At 52.1% G+C, this 13929-nt stretch overlaps 1 non-coding gene across 1 annotated transcript in view; it reads left to right on the forward strand.

The window, feature by feature from the left end:
• LOC116944513 (uncharacterized) overlaps window positions 1–13929 on the forward strand; it is a 14649-nt gene continuing 720 nt past the window's right edge. The window contains exons 1-3 of the transcript XR_004403114.2: window positions 1–67; window positions 202–436; window positions 1434–1569. This is a non-coding gene — a transcript (uncharacterized LOC116944513). The remainder of the gene's footprint in view (window positions 68–201; window positions 437–1433; window positions 1570–13929) is intronic.

A 13929-nucleotide genomic window follows, 5' to 3' on the forward strand; every position in this document is an offset into this window, starting at 1 on the left:
CTGATGGCAGTGGCGATATCACGGTGGTAGTGGCGGTGGTGCTGATGGTTATCTCGTCATCGGCTGCGTAAGGCTGTGTTGGAAGCTACCTGGCAGCCCGTCGCTCCACACGAAGCTTCTCGTTCGCATGGACGCCCTCCACACTCTCTCTCTGTCTCTCCCCTCTCTTCCCCAGGATTTACCGCCTGTCTCTCACCGCAGGAGCAGCCGCAAGGTGGGGATCCCTTGCGAGGAGAAGGGGTTCCTGCCGACGGCGCCGCTGGTGGTGAAGTTGGTGGTGATGGAGTGGGGCGCGGAGCCTCGCCTCGCTGGGCCGCTTGGCTCCGCGTCTCCATTTGGCTCCTGCTCCTCGGCCTCTTCCTCCACCTGCAGCTGCTGACGCCGTTCCTGCTCGTGTCCGTTCTCATCTTCCTCCCGCTCGCCTCCTCCCGCAGGGGTAACCATGGGGATGACGCCGGGGTCACGAGGGTGTAACCATGGGGATGACGCTGGGGGTCACGAGGGTGTAACCATGGGGATGACGCCGGGGTCACGAGGGTGTAACCATGGGGATGACGCTGGGGGTCACGAGGGTGTAACCATGGGGATGACACCGGGGTCACGAGGGTGTAACCATGGGGATGACACCGGGGTCACGAGGGTGTAACCATGGGGATGACACCGGGGTCACGAGGGTGTAACCATGGGGATGACGCTGGGGGTCACGAGGGTGTAACCATAGGGATGACACCGGGGTCACGAGGGTGTAACCATGGGGATGACACCGGGGTCACGAGGGTGTAACCATGGGGATGACGCCGGGGTCACGAGGGTGTAGCTATGGGGATGACACCGGGGTCACGAGGGTGTAACCATGGGGATGACGCCGGGGTCACGAGGGTGTAACCATGGGGATGACGCTGGGGGTCACGAGGGTGTAACCATGGGGATGACACCGGGTCACGAGGGTGTAACCATGGCGATGACACCGGGGTCACGAGGGTGTAACCATGGGGATGACGCCGGGGTCACGAGGGTGTAACCATGGGGATGACGCTGGGGGTCACGAGGGTGTAACCATGGGGATGACACTGGGTCACGAGGGTGTAACCATGGCGATGACACCGGGGTCACGAGGGTGTAACCATGGGGATGATGCCGGGGTCACGAGGGTGTAACCATGGGGATGATACCGGGGTCACGAGGGTGGGTAACCAGAGGGGTAACACGGGGGGCTCTGACTCCTCCAGAGTGCAGGCACGGGGGAGGGGGGGACGCGACTCCTTGGTGCTGCCCAGGATCCCCATTCTGGTTTGTTGTTGTAACATTCTGACCTGCCTCGACTGGACATCTGTTAAATATTCTGATTTGGGTTTGATGCGTTGACCTGTGTGACCCAATGACCGCCAGTATCTCTCTGTGGTGCCCCCCCCCCCCCCCCTGTGTCCCCACAGCACGTGGCACCCTAAGTGCATACTCGGTGTTCAACCCCGGCTGCCGCCCCCTCCTCGGGGCCATCACCACGGAGCAGCTCGAGAGGGAGATGGGCTACGGAGCCCTGTGATGCCACCACCACCACCACCCACACAGGTGATGATGATGAGCAGGGGTCTGCAACTACAACTAACAAGAAGAGACCATCTTCGTTTTCAAATTCGGTACAAAAGTCAGTATTTAAAGAGCCGCAATGAATGTGACTACGGTCCTTAATAAATAACGTCACGCATCAGTCCTTAAAAAGCCGCATGTGGCTCTGAAGCCGCAGGTTACCGACAACCGATGATGATGATGATGATGGCAGTGATGTGTGTATGTACGTCGAACTTCTTTCGCACCGTACGTAGCCGAACCGTATTCATCGGAGGTGCGGGGGTAGGACAACAAACTAAACACAAAAATCAGTTCTAAAGACATGAGTTTTAAGTTGAGCCTTAAAAAGTGCAAAGCTCCCAGTGGCTTCCTAACATCGGAAGTAAAGGGCGCTCAAGACGGCCGCAGTAACGCATCTGAAAGTGCGCGATGCAGTGATCACAATTGTGGTGATGTTGTCAGTAGTGAAGGTGGTGGTCCCAGCCTGAATCATTTCTATCTCACCCTCGCCACCACCGCCTTCACCACGACCAGTAGCGCACGGTGCTGGTTGCTTGAATCATTTCTATCTCACCCTCGCCACCACCGCCTTCACCACGACCAAGTAGCGCACGGTGCTGGTTGCTTCCTCCAGACCAGCCCGTTCCGAGTTCGCATCTTACGCGCCTCTCTAACGCTCTCTGGTGGCCGCATCACGGCCCCCGACTCCAAAAGTGAATTATAATTCACTGATTTCTAGAGCTGACATACGGCCACTTGTTCAGCAGAGGGATGGATGCAATGGCGGAGCCAGGATTTTCAGGTAGGGGAGGGGGGGGCAACCCCTCCAGCAATGAAAAATGAATAGGGGAGTTGTTAGTAAGTAAGGACTATTGTCCTATCATCTCATAGAGTCCCTGGCACGTAATAATATGCTACACAGTGGCAGTGGGGGGTCGCAAAATGCCGATTTGTTACTAATAAACTCCAATGATCCGATCGAAATTAGGGATTTCGATCGGATTATTGGGGAGGCACGTGCCACCCCCCCCCCCCCCCACTGGCTCCGCCAGTGGATGGATGTAAACCTAGTTATGATTGCATCATCCATGACATCTAGGAATAACGATGCAATTCATATCATGTATAACACAATACCAGGTTCAGATGGCATCATTCATTATTTTGCTCAAAAAGCAAGTACTGTCCAAATCCAGTCATAGATTTATTCATAGATCCAGTCAAAGATGTATTTGAGTAAATTCTGGTTTAAATTGAAACCCCTTCCCTTTGTAACTCAATTATCTTCCGCCATTCCCAAGTCAAGGGTCGTATATACTGACGCGGTAGAATATCTTGATAACTAGAGCCAATCAACAATTTTAAGCATCATTTTCATTCTCAGTGACCCAGAATTAGTAGAGTTGGACTACATTTATAACATTTCCGCTGTAGACCAGTGTTATCGGTTAAACCGGGTGAACAATCGGGAGACCAGTATAGGAGTCCCATTTGCACGAGTGAGTGGGCGAATTAGTGAGTGTGTGAGTGAATGAATGGGTAGAGTGAATGAATGGGTGCGTGGGGAAATTAATGAATCAGATGGTGGGTGAGTGGGTAAACGATTTGAGTGAGGTAAGTTCAAGTTTGAAGCTGATTTTGTGTGACCAGGTGAAAACTTGACTTGGGTTACCAAAATTACAAAAACAACAAAAAGAACAGCAATGAATGGCATAGAAACCAGGACTAAAGCAACTGCAGCATCACATGAGAAATGGAGCATACCACGCAAATCATTGTTAAATAATGAATTCCCTGTAGCGTGAGTCAGCTCGGGCAGATGATGAGAATGATCAGGGCACGATTAGAAATTATTATCTCAACACGTATGAAAGGGCACCCCTAGTGGCAGCGATCCCTGTGCAATTCGACTGCCACTCGGGAGCGACGATTTCTGCTCTGTGTGTGTGAGATCCGAAATAAATAATTCAGAGTGCCATATTTCAAATTTGGATTTGGCGCGGGCACACAATGGCCTACTCTTGTGAACTAATCCACAGGATCTTTAAAGTCCACTTTGAGCAGGGAACACGTTGTATCATGGTGAATTCACACGACAGTATTCACCGGGTTGACTGCGGCTGTGGTCTTGTATTGTTTTTGCTGCTGTTGCTTTACTTCCTTTGCCAAGCTTGGGAATTGATGCAATTTGAACGTAGAGTACTCTTTGGTTCTTTCGGTAAAGTCACGTAGAAAGACAATAAATTAAATAATAGAAAACGACGTTTCGATTGCAACACAAACAACCATCGTCAGGTACGAATGAATGGGATAACAAACGTAGCGAACTTAGAAATGTAATGCAATACAACACAGAGAGTCGGCTAACACAACAGTCAACACCCTACCTGGTTGATTAACGTTCTTACAAAGAATGCTAAGTTTGAGAGAGAGAGAGACAAAACACAGACACGGAGACACAGACAGACACACAAGCGGAGAGAGAACACACAGAGACACACAGAGAGGGACACACACATAGACACACAGACACACAAGCGGAGAGAGAACACACAGAGACACATAGAGAGGGACACACACACATAGACACACAGACAGACACACAAGCAGAGAGAGAACACACAGAGACACACAGAGAGGGACACACACACATAGACAGACACACAAGCGGAGAGAGAACACACAGAGACACACAGAGAGGGACACACAGAGACACACAGACAGACACACAAGCGGAGAGAGAACACACAGAGACACACACATAGACACACACATAGACACACAGACAGACACACAGACAGACACACAAGCGGAGAGAGAACACACAGAGACACACAGAGAGAGACACACAACATAGACACATAGAGAGACACACAAGCAGATAGAGACACACAGAGACACACAGAGTGGGACACACACATAGACAGACACACAAGCAGAGAGAGAACACAGAGACACACAGAGAGAGAACACACAGAGAGGGACACACACACATAGACACAGACAGACACAAGCAGAGAGAGAACACAGAGACACACAGAGAGACACACACATAGACACACAGACAGACACACAAGCGGAGAGAGAACACACAGAGACACACAGAGAGACACACACATAGACACAGACAGACACACAAGCGGAGAGAGAACACACAGAGACACACAGAGAGGGACACACACACGTAGACACACAGACAGACACACAAGTAGAGAGAGACAACACAGAGACATACAGAGAGGGACACACACACAGACACATAGAGAGACACAAGCAGAGAGAGAACACACAGACACACAGAGAGAGACACACAGAGACACACAGACACACAAGCGGAGAGAGAACACACAGAGACACACACATAGACACACAGACACACAAGCGGAGAGAGAACACACAGAGACACACAGAGAGAGAGACACAGAGACACACAGACAGACACACAAGCGGAGAGAGAACACACAGAGACACACAGAGAGAGACACACAGAGACACACAGACAGACACACAAGCGGAGAGAGAACAGAGACACACAGAGAGGGACACACAGAGACACACAGACAGACACACAAGCGGAGAGAGAACACACAGAGACACACAAAGAGAGACACACACAAAGACACACAGACACACAAGCAGAGACAGAACACACAGAGACATCCAGAGAGAGACACACACATAGACACACAGACACACAAGCGGAGATAGAACACACAGAGACACACAGAGAGAGACACACAGAGACACACAGACAGACACACAAGCGGAGAGAGAACACACAGAGACACACAGAGAGAAACACACAGAGACACACAGACAGACACACAAGCGGAGAGAGAACAGAGACACACAGAGAGGGACACACAGAGACACACAGACAGACACACAAGCGGAGAGAGAACACACAGAGACACACAAAGAGAGACACACACAAAGACACACAGACACACAAGCAGAGACAGAACACACAGAGACATCCAGAGAGAGACACACACATAGACACACAGACACACAAGCGGAGATAGAACACACAGAGACACACAGAGAGAGAGACACACAACATAGACACACAGACAGACACACAAGCGGAGAGAGAACACACAGAGACACACAGAGAGAAACACACAGAGACACACAGACAGACACACAAGCAGAGAGAGAACACACAGAGACACACAGAGACAACAACAACAACAACCGCCATTCGCCACTAAGTGGCGGTGATGTCACCACGACGCTTGTGCCAGGCTATGTGCACCCTGAGGCCACGTGAAGTGTCGAACGCCCGCTGGCAGGAGGTCACGGGGCAGACCCAGGTGCCACGGGTCGCCTGACTGAGATGACTGGCTGATGCACCACCTGTGCCCCCTACTGTGCCAACCTGCTGTGCTTTAGCCACCCGGCGCTCCGCTCGCTGTTGTGAGCGTCGCTCCTCCGCCCTCCGTTGTTGTTGGAGGGCGACTGCCTCCAACTGCCCAGTAGCATCCTTCACGAGCCTCCTCCACAGAGGCCGATCTTGACACCGCTGGTACCAGTCATCGGCAAGTCCACTCAGCTCCACGTCCTCCTGTACCACATCACTCCATCTCTTCTCTAGCCCGTGCCGCGCCCGCTTAGCCCCCTCAATCCGGCCAAACAAAAGCTGTTTCGGCATGCGGTGGCTGGGCATGCGGGCTACATGACCCAGCCATCGCAGCCTTGCCTGCCGGAGGAGCTCACCGATGGGACCCTGCCCAGATCTTTCAAGGATTTGTGAGCTCACACAATCCAGTCTGGTTAAACCCAGGATGGATCGTAGGCAGGCCAGCCTAAATGTTTCTAACCGGCGAAGATGTTCCATTAAGGGGGTCCCCGTTTCGCAAGCGTAGAGAAGGGAGGGAATGACCGTGGCCGAGAAGACCTGAAGCTTAGTGCGGAGCGACAGACCAGGTAGCTTCCACACAGCGTTACGCAACCGATGAAAAGATATTGCCGCTCGACTGATTCGGAGTAAGACCTCTGCTGTTAAACTGGAGCCGGTCATAAGCATGCTGCCCAGGTATGGGAAACTCTCCACTCTCTCCACAACTGCCCGATCACCGATTGGGAGTTGTGGGGGTGGAGTGTCCGATGGTACAAAATACCCAGGCAGGTGCTTAGTTTTGGTGGGGCTGATGGTAAGGCCCCACCTCTTAGTGGCATGCTCCAGTCTCAGCAGCAGCGTCTCCAACTCCTCCTCTGACTGAGCAGCTATTACCAAATCATCAGCATACATAACGTGGTTGAGCAATAGGGAGCCATCCCTTGACCGCACCCGGGCATCGATTAGCCTCCCATTATATCTGTACCATATGGAGATTCCCCCGGTACAGCTATTGAAGGCTTCACGAACTACGTGGTCAAAATAGATGTTAAATAATGTGGGAGCCAGAGGACATCCCTGTCGCACCCCAAGGTGTACAGGGAATGGCTCTGACTCCCGGCCACGTAGTTTTACCCGGGCCCGCTCACCATCATGAAGGTCCTTAATGATCGTGAGCAGAGGGTCAGGTACTCCAAAAGCACGAAGAACGACCCAGAGCCCAGGCCTACTGATGGTATCATAGGCCTTGACCAGGTCAATAAAGCAGAGATGTAGGTCTTGTTGGAATTCCCTACACCTCTGCTGTAGCAGACGGACAGAAAATATGGCATCTGTGCAGGACCGCCCTTTCCTGAAACCGCATTGGGGCTCCGCAAGCCTCTCCTCAGCGTGCCTGGCAAGGCGATGCTGAATAATCCTTGCCAGGACCTTTCCAGGCACACTGAGGAGTGAGATGCCCCTGTAGTTGTTACAGTCTGTGCGGTCCCCCTTCTTAAAAAGGGGGACCACCAGGGCATCCTTCCAATCCTGCGGAACCCGTCCAGTGGTCCAGACTGTTGTTATGATGTCATATAGGGCAGTCTGTGCACAAACGCCACCCTCCCTCAGCATTTCGCTTGGGAGATCATCTCTGCCCGCTGCCTTTCCTGGTCTCAGACTCCGGATCGCCTTCAATACTTCCTCAGCAGATGGCACCTCAGCCAGCCACTCACAGGGGGTGACTTCATCCAATATTTGAGGCACCGCAGCCTCAGCAGGGTCATCCTCACTTTGTGCCACGATGTTTTCCTGGCTGAGGGATTTTCCCTCCCCCAGGACCTCACAGAAATGCTCGGCAAATCTGCGAACCTGTTCCTGGGGGTCGGAAATTGGATCACCGTTTTTTCCCCTAATGATGGTAATAGGTGTGGCGCTGCAGGTTACTTTTTTGATGGAGTTAAATAGAGATTTGTGATCACGGGCCACTGAGGCAGACTCCATCTCCTCAGCAACCCGCGACCACCACCCATCCTTGCAGCGCCTCACGGCTCTCCGAACCTCCGAGCGAAGGCTGCGGTAAGCCTCCTCATTCTCTGACGTGGGATTCTGTAGCCGATGACAGTGGGCCTGTCGCTTTTTCTCAACCATCCTGAACAACTCCTCTGTCAGCCAGGGTGTCTGGGGAGGTCTGGACCGCGTACCCAAAGCAGCCATTGCAGCTGCATGAGTCACAGTCCTAAACCTCGCCCATTTACCCTCGACATCAGGAGGAGTCGGGAACGATGCCAATCCCAGCCGCAAGCGATGATGAAATTCTCGCTTGCAACTTTCATCAGATAACTGAGACCAGGCCACTTTAAGTTGGAATGGGGTCCTGGGTGTACACCCACCACCGGAGTGGAAGAATGGCAGGCGCATCTTACAGATGACTAGTCGATGGTCAGAGGGCAGATCAGCTCCACGGTAGGTCCTGGTGTCAAGGACATGGGCTCGCATTCGCTGGTCCGTCACTATGTAGTCCAGCAGATGTTCTTGCTTGGACCCGGCATGCATCCATGATGTTGTGTGGATGCGCCGATGCCGGAACAGCGTGTTGGTAATTACAAGCCCATGGGCTGCACAAAAATCTAGCAGCCTCCTACCGTTGTTATTGAGCTGATCTGGCCCATGCCCTCCAATCACTCCAGACCAGGTGCCAGTATCATGACCAACTCGGGCATTTAAGTCACCCAACATGATGACTCTATCCCGAGGGGCCACTTTAGCCAGCACCTGTGACAGGAGGTCATAGAAGGCATCTGACTCATCGGCTTTGCCTGCATCCCTCCACGGATGTTCATCTTCGGTGGGGGCATAAGTAACCACGACCACCATTCCTCGCCTCCGGTTGATGGGAAGGCGAGCCCAAAGTAGCCTGGGGCTTACAGCTTCCCACACCTCACCGCCATGCTCCCACGCCCCCTTCATTCTTTTGTTCAAAAGAAGACCCACACCCTGTTGTTTGGCAGTCTGCTGCCCCGAGTAGAGGACTGTCCACCCCTCATGGTGGCAGGAGCCAGAGCCGGTCCACCGGACCTCCTGAATGCCGCATAGATCCAGGCGGTACCGGTCCAGCTCCCGACAGAGGAGTGGCAGCCTCTCCTCTGCAGTGAGCGTTCGAACATTCCACGTGGCCACCCGTAGTGGCTTTTCGTTGTTTCTGGAGTAGCCCCGAGGGTAGGTATTCAATCTCCTGGCTCCGCCAATTGGGGTTTGGCCAGGAGACGTCATAGACGCCTGGCCCCCCGGGGCCTCCGGCACAAGCTTAGTTGTTACATATTTCAGTTTAATTCGTGGTTTCGTGGTAATTAATTGAAGGTGAAGGGGTTACCAGCCCCTCGCACCCGTCCAGAGCCCCCGTTTAGCCCCTGTGGTGGACACATATGCCATGAGGGGAGGAGCCAATCAAAATTGGATCTCCCCCCACAGCGCTGTCCACGACAGAGTTGTCCGTCCGGCACCGCGAGGAGGTAGGGGGTTGTTTTGCCGGACTAGAGACACACACATAGACACAGACAGACACACAAGCGGAGAGAGAACACACAGAGACACACAGAGGGACACACAAACAGACACACAAGCAGAGAGAGAACACACAGAGCCACACAGAGAGAGACACACACAGACACAGACAGACACAAGCAGAGAGAGAACACAGAGACACACAGAGAGGGACACACAGACACACAGACATACACACAAGCGGAGAGAGAACACACAGAGACACACAGAGAGAAAGACACACACAGAGACACACAGACAGACACACAAGCGGAGAGAGAACACACAGAGACACACGGAGAGACACATACACATAGACACACAGACAGACACACACGCGGAGAGAGAACACACAGAGACACACAGAGAGACACATACACATAGACACACAGACAGACACACAAGCAGAGAGAGAACACTCAGAGACACAGAGAGAGAGAGAGACACACACATAGACACACAGACAGACACACAAGCGGAGAGAGAACACACAGAGACACACAGAGAGAGACACACAGACACACAGACAGACACACAAGCGGAGAGAGAACACACAGAGACACACAGAGACACACAGAGAGAGACACACAGACAGACACACAAGCGGAGAGAGACACAGAGAGAGACACATACACATAGACACACAGACAGACACACAAGCGGAGAGAGAACACACAGAGACACAGAGAGAGACACACACATAGACGCACAAGCAGAGAGAGAACACACAGAGACACACAGAGAGAGACACACACATAGACACACAGACAGACACGGAAGCGGAGAGAGAACACACAGAGACACAGAAAGACGATACCTCTGTGTCGCGGCCTTAAATAGAGAGAGATGGGGGGGGGGCAGAGGGGGGGGGGGTTTGTTGTATAAAACGGTGAGAGAGTTGCGTGGAATTCTACCGAAAGCCTCAAGTCGTATATACTTTACGTGTATTTCTTTAAGGGGCGCCATGGTGTAGTGGCGTTATCTTGCTCACCTGGAATGCAGATCGGGCTTCAATCCCGACCCTGACGCTTGTGTATTTGGAGTTTGCATGTTCTCCCCGTGGTCACGTGGGGTTTTTCTTTCTCTGGGTCCCCTGGGTCCTCTGGTTTATTTCCTCCACATTTAGAAATATGCATTGAGATTATTGTGCCGCTATACATTTCCATGTGATAAGCCACTTTGAAAAATAAGTTAATACCTCCCGTGTGCTTTGCCTGATAGGATGGGATGGTTGAGTTTTTATTCGTATATTTTTGGGTGGATTATTTGCCTTTCCTGTACTTTTCACGACTATTTTGTTTTTGTATTGTTTGTTGTAACATTCTTACCCGCCCGTGCTGGAGGTCCGTGAAAAAGAGCTTTACAGCTCATCGGATTCCTCCAGTATAAATACATATTCTGAATCTGGCCTGTCATCCTGCACTGTAGAGGAAGCAGCCAATATCCTGGCTCACCAAGAGACGGTGGTACAGCAAAGTGCAGACTAATCCCCATCTGTTCCATCTGTACGGGATATAGCGTTTCCCCCCCTTGCGCACGTACGTTTTCTGGAGATTTGTGAAAAAGAGCTTTACAGCTCATCGGATTCCTCCAGTATACATATAGTAATTCTCCTCGTGCTCCAGTCCCCTACCGCACGTTTACACAACTCACTGATTGGCCAATAACGCCCTCGTTTTTTTGTTTTTTTTGTGTTGCACCCGATTCAAGAGCCGAATGGCTCACAGGGCCATACCAACATAAATGAAATGAAAAGTGGAGGACCGCAAAACTTGGGAAAGCGTAAGCTCGCCGCGCGTCTTGTGTGCATTCACGGCCACGAAACCCCATCCTCATCGTGGCTTTGCGGATCGCAACTTTAGCCGGAGAATCACGATCCTCGCCGTGGTGTCACGGTGGCTATGAGATGTTAACTACTTTGCCTGGTATCCAGGAGGTCGTGGGTTCGTTCCAGACCCCGATGCCTGCTGCTGCTGCTGTATATTTGGAGTCTGCGTGTTTCACCCCCATGGTTGTGCGAGTTTTTTTTGCCTCCACGTTTAGAATCGGCGAACGTTTAAGAGTAATTGGCTGCTATAAATGTCCGCATGATAAGCCACTTCACTTCGTGGAGCTTTCGTTTGTGGCCAGGTCGCTTCTGAAAAAAGAGCTACATCGCTCGGTGGGCCTTAACCTGGTAAAATGACCTTAACCTGGTCACTGGTTTTTCGGTAAAGTCACGTATGTAGAAATACAATAAAATTATATTAAAACAAAAACAATCACGACGTTTCGATCACAACGCAAGCGATCTTCATCAGGTGTCAAGAACAAATCACGGAGGTAAATACAACAACAAAAAGATGAGAGACGAGAATTCAACAAACCTGAAAAAAACATTATGTGAAGCACAGCCAGTCAGGCCAACAACACAGTTAGTAGACACTTCCTGGCGGACCACGAATTTCAGAAGTGTTACATTTCGTGTTCAACCTTTCGTGTTCAACCTTTGGATTGCACATACCAGCATGCTGGTATGTGCATGCTGGTATGTACCAGCATGCTGGTATGTGCATGCTGGTATGTACCAGCATGCTGGTATGTGCAACCTTTGGATTGCACATACCAGCATGCTGGTATGTGCAATCCAAAGGTTGAACACGAAATTTAACACTCTTCTGAAATTCGTGGTCCGCCAGGAAGTGTCTGTGTTGTTGGCCTGACTGGATGTGCTTCACGTAATGTTTTTTCAGGTTTGTTGAATTCTCGTCTCTCATCTTTTTGTTGTATTTACCACCGTGATTTGTTCTTGACACCTGATTGAAGATCGCTTGCGTTGTGATCGAAACGTCGTGATTGTTTTAATATAATTGTATTGTATTTCTACATACGTAACGTTACCGAAAAAACAATGAGTAATTTTATGCAGTCACGAAAGCTTTAATACTTTATTATAACCTTAACCTGGTCAAATCAAATCTCGACTGGTAAAATAAAATTTGAATTAAGTTTAAAATCGATCCAGATGCGCGTGTCACGAGGAAGTCACAAAATCGATTCCCGAATCGTTACTCGCCCGGCGAGCGGGGTTTCCGGGGCGTGGCCACGAAGTCGGACGACCATTTTCGATTCCTCAATGACTAATCGTGCTCCCGATTCCGGATGACGAGGATTTTATTTAATTGTCGCGATTAAAATTCACGAGCGTGCGAATACCACGGCCACCCGCCCGCCCGGGCTCCGTTGATCGACAGGCGCCGCGGTTTTGTGTCTTCGCCTCGGGGGCGCGCGAAGCTGGCTCGACGATTCTCTTGTGAATCGATTCGAATGCGCGCCGCGCAATTAAAGGGATCGATTCCTCGGTTTAGCGGCTATATAAGAGGCGGCGCGTGGACCTGCGGGTTCTTTCCGAGCCACGAGGTGAGTGGTGCGGTTCGCGCGACCCTCGTCGGATCCGATCCCCCCCCTGTTCTTGATCCCTTGTAGAGAAGATGACGCGGAGATTATACTGTGGGATCCGCTGCGTTGGCGGTGGGAGATTTAACTGGGAAGGCGTGTGTTAACGGAGGCGTGGCAAAAGGGGGTAACTTTGCCCCGAAGCGTCACTATTTTTTTAAATGTGCGCGCGTGTGTGATCACGGTGCTCACGAGAGAGAGAGACGTCGAGTGCTATATAAAGGTTCTATTAAGCGCCAGAGACGAGAGTGGTTAACGAGAGACGACGCCAAAGGCCTCGTGTATGATGACATCACCGACGGGCGGACTGAAGCTCACGGTGCGGATTTGTCGAGTTCTGACGCGAGGCCGGGAGCAAGGGGGGCGCGACAAAACCGACGAGGCAGCGATCCCCTTCGGCACCCCCTCCACCCCCCCGGGTTTCCCGACAGGCTGCCGGGGCCAGGAGTGCTGTCTAAGGAGGGAGCCTCCGTGTCCCGGCGGGGGGGGGGGCGGCTCTTTGTCTCCCCCAGAGGCGATGTTTGAGGCCGCTTCGATCAAGGGCAGGCCCAAGACGGAGTTTGTGGACGATCGGTGTTTGGGGGAGTCGCCGTGAGCGGGAATCGAACCCCCACACAATTGCCGTGGTGATTGATGGTTGCGGCGGTGAAGCAGGTTTCGCGCTGCAAACCCCGGCGACCCGAGTTCGACTCCCGCTCACGGCCCCGTTCAGATCATCATCCGAACCGGGCCTTCAAATGAGTAGCTGGTGCGGTGTTTAAACATCGCCACTGGGGGAGACAAAGGCGGCCGGGCGTGGTGCTTGACCACCCACCACCCCCCTCGTTGTGCCGTGCCGGCCTTCATGATAATGTACGAGGGATCTTCGTGTTAATGATGACGAGATGCTGCTGATAGGTGGCGATGTAGCGAGGGTTGAAGGCGATGTGATGGCCTCAAAAGTGCACCTAGACTGGCACAGGCGTCGCGTGGATGACGTCACCGTCACTTAGCGGCGAATGGCGGCTGCCGTTGGGAGACGATGTTGATGCTGGTGATGTTGGAGGGGTTGTAATCTGTCTCGT

This window comes from Petromyzon marinus, chromosome 21 (assembly GCF_048934315.1).
Source record: "Petromyzon marinus isolate PM22_M1 ecotype Great Lakes invasive population chromosome 21, UKy_Petmar_22M1.pri1.0, whole genome shotgun sequence".
Lineage (NCBI taxonomy): Eukaryota > Metazoa > Chordata > Hyperoartia > Petromyzontiformes > Petromyzontidae > Petromyzon > Petromyzon marinus.